The 3,618-nt window shown below is 38.1% G+C and overlaps 1 protein-coding gene across 1 annotated transcript in view; it reads right to left on the bottom strand.

The window, feature by feature from the left end:
- Positions 1–3,618, bottom strand: part of LOC101849276 (C-C chemokine receptor type 5) — a gene marked incomplete in the record, with an annotated part of 171,886 nt that overhangs the window by 132,359 nt on the left and 35,909 nt on the right.

The raw sequence follows: 3,618 nt of genomic DNA, 5'->3' as shown, positions 1-3,618 counted from the left end.
AAACCCACCTTACAAAACAATCTGGTAACTTTTTTAAACTTCAGGTGAAAAGGGGACTGTTTTGCCGGGGGCAGGGGTTGGGAGTCACTGTAGATGTTCTAGTATGCTCTTTTCTCTGTCACTCACTACGTTGACTGTTTGTAAAGAGAAGAAAAGAAATACCAATTACAACAATTGGTACGCAATAAAGGGGTAAAAGTTGACTGAAATTCACAACATTAGTAAAACTGGCCTTTGGAGGGGGGGGGGGGGAGGGGAAGAGATCTAGCGAAAAAGAAAAGTACATCACCCGTTTTGGGATAGACGGTAAATGAAACGTGGTCTGTTTAAGTATGTCCGTACACCATTTTCTCCTTGCGTAAGTTGATACTATGTATGATGTTTATTATATTAACCTTGAGATCGATACTCATCTATTTACATAATACTCATAAACAGTTATACGTACTGAACCGTCTGTGACAGAAAATGAACAGAGCAGGAGAAGCTAATACGCAACACTCAGTTACATGGAAGCACGAACAAAATCATAACAGCTGTTACTGTGTTGAGGTGAGTCACGAGAGAAAAGGATGCAATTTCCGGTGATAAGTACACGTTACAGCGTCTGTCAAGTGAAACGGTAAGCAAATTTTGTTAAGACCGTGGACTGTAAGCGACAGTTTATTGTCAGCTGACACAACATGAACAGTATGGAATAACGATTATCTAAACAGTTTCAGCCCTATGTTGCGATATCAGTGCGATAAAAACTAACAGCCAATAAAATATTGTAGTAATTGTCTTATTCTCGTTTCAGGACAATTTAGTCTTGCTTGCACGTACCCATTTTTTTCAAGAATGTTTTAGGATTTATTGCTTGTTTAGACATCTTCGCCAATTTCGCTCACCTAATACTGTACCCAAAGGAAACGTGTTATTTCCCCCAATGATAGCTAAGAATTTCACATGAACATGTTAAAACATGTTTTTGCGTTTTAGTACCTGAAAATAAGGGATCCCGCAGAAATGTTCAATCTACATGTGTACAAAACCATTCTATATAATTAAAACAAATAACAAATACATGTACACAATATCAAAAGAGTTATACATGCGTGTCCCATGAACAAAATAGTTGCGCCTACAGTGCCTCATAGCAATATTTCCCGGCTAGCCCACTAGTTCAGGCGCCTTCAATCCACTGTTTCTTCCATTAGCAATCAGTTACGTGTTCCTTTTAGGCGATAATCCTTGGCTGAGAGCGCAGAACCCCTGTTTTGCAATTACTTATTTATGAGAAAAGTCGAACATCTCAACATAACGGGAAAGAAAACTCCCAAAATTGTTAATCCAAATGAATAAAAACAAAAGGTAAACTGTTGTCAAAACTTTCAGAAGCTGCCTTTTTATCATATTGTTTTCTATAATTTTCAAAATATTTAACCAATTAGACAATCCATTGAATATAACATTCTGATGGAGTACTTTTCTAACAGTTGCCAAGAGAAACTGTACTAACAAGTCCCAGGTAATTCAAGGGTTGGCCTTAATTTGATCTCTCAGAATCGTGAATTCTCCGAACTTGATTGCCTTGTGACAGACAGTTTTACAATGTGGGAGTCTTATCATTAAATATAAAACATAGATCTGTCTCAAAAGAAAGCCTTGACAAGCATCGGAATTTGTTAAAAATGATGTGGCATAGCGCTTACAAGCAAAATACTATTGATGCTATGGTCCTTTACATTATACATTCTTTTTTCCCACTCCAAAAGCCCTTTTCGCTAGGAAATCGAGGACATCTGAGGTTCAGACTTTTGATAGCTCAGATTTTTCTCATCTTTCCAGAAATTTGAAACTTAGTATGAGAAAATCTCGACGGACCCTTTGCAGAAATTAGATTTTTTAAAGTCAAGTGTCACATAAAAACCAAAGCGTTTAAAATAACATTATTTCTTTAAAAACACAACTGAACATTCTGTGGTCTTTGTATTTGTTTAGGTTCTTTTTACGGCCGATTCTCGATCGAAGAGGCGAGCAGTGTAAAATCCTACAAAATACCTGCTCGTCTCTCTGTCAGGCTGAGGGATAGACGCTGAAAGAACAGAGCTTAATGTCTCGCTCACGTGACCACCCAGCCACCAGACTGCTTCATTAGAACGGAGACAGGCGTCAGACAGAGAGCTCTCATGAGCCTTGAGCGAAGTGGCTTCTTTGACATACACCTATTATAATAGAAGTGTTGAGAACTAAGACCTTTCAATACGAATTTTTTTACATTTCTACTACTCTATTTATTTGTTTAGCATTGTTTTATTTTCGAAAACGTGTGAGACGTCCTCTTCTAAACAGAATACAGACACTCTCGAAGGTGGAGAATTTGGTTTCTACCGTTAAGACAAAGAGAGACGGGAAACATTTCTTCAGCATCCGACTCGATCCGTGCCTCCCCGAAATTAGGTCAAATATTTTTTGGGAGAAAAATATTTTTTCATTCTTAAGTTTCCCAAAACTGTTCCAATTGTTGTGTAGAATATTTGTTTTTATTTATTATAGTATCATCAATTGTAGTTACAGTTATAAATAATCTCGGCTCAGACAAAAAAACCTTGTGTGAACTAATATGGTGGATATATAATTAGAGTCGGGCTACGGCGGTTTAGAACTAAGTCTATCATTGGGACAAAAAAGAAAAAGAAACATTTTAGAACTTGGACAAAAGAAAGAAAGCCAATTTTAAAACTTCATAATGCCGCTGGGTGAAAAGAGAACTTGGAAATATTTAGAACTTGGTTCTGCTGTTGGGCAAAAAAAAAAGAGAAAGAAAATATTAATTTTGTTTTCTACCTTTGGCACAAAAGAAAGAAAGAAAACGTTTAGAATTATACAATAATATTATGGTTCTTTGGTTTGTATAAATGAGAAAAAAAAAACAACAACATTTAGAACGAGGTTCGACTAGATCCCTACTGATTTCGAAGTTTAAGTCTGTAAGCTACCTCAATTACTATGATGCTGTGTCAGGGCCTTCATTCATGTCCTTTACTCTTACACTCACGTAGGGACTCTGCCCGCGAAGGTGAAATGTGAACAGAGTAATTGGGTGTATGATCTTTCCCTACGTTGTTATTGTGCCTTTTTTAGTGAGAGAGGAAGGTGATGAGTGGTTGTGTACATGTGCTATTTTCTTGATTGTCTTTAAAATTCCTCAGTCATTACTCTACATTTAATTTGGGAATCTATATTAATGTACTATGTTGTATGTGCCCTTTAAACCTTACAAGGGGGCTCTCGTGACGTTGAGGTTAAGATGTTGGCCTCTCATTCAAAAGGTCCCAGGTTCGAATCTGGGAAATGACCAAAAAATTGTATTCTCCACAATTGTCTCCTTTCACCTCCTTTCCTGTCCTCTAGCAATGTTATGCCGCCTGCTTTCGTCTCCTCTTTCTGCCCCCACCCCCTCACCTCCTTTGCCCCCTCCTCTGGGCTCCTGACTCTTTCTGCAGCCTTTCTACTGCTACTCCTTGGCTCCTTCTTACTGCTGCTGTATTTCAGCCACACCCCTGATTTTCTCTACACCTAGCCTTCTCGGAGAAGGGCGAAAAATCTTGGAGGGCCCGTGTGCAAGTTTTGTTA

Source organism: Aplysia californica, unplaced genomic scaffold (assembly GCF_000002075.1).
Source record: "Aplysia californica isolate F4 #8 unplaced genomic scaffold, AplCal3.0 scaffold00039, whole genome shotgun sequence".
Taxonomy (NCBI): Eukaryota; Metazoa; Mollusca; class Gastropoda; order Aplysiida; family Aplysiidae; genus Aplysia; species Aplysia californica.
This window is presented reverse-complemented; position numbering and strand designations above follow the sequence as displayed.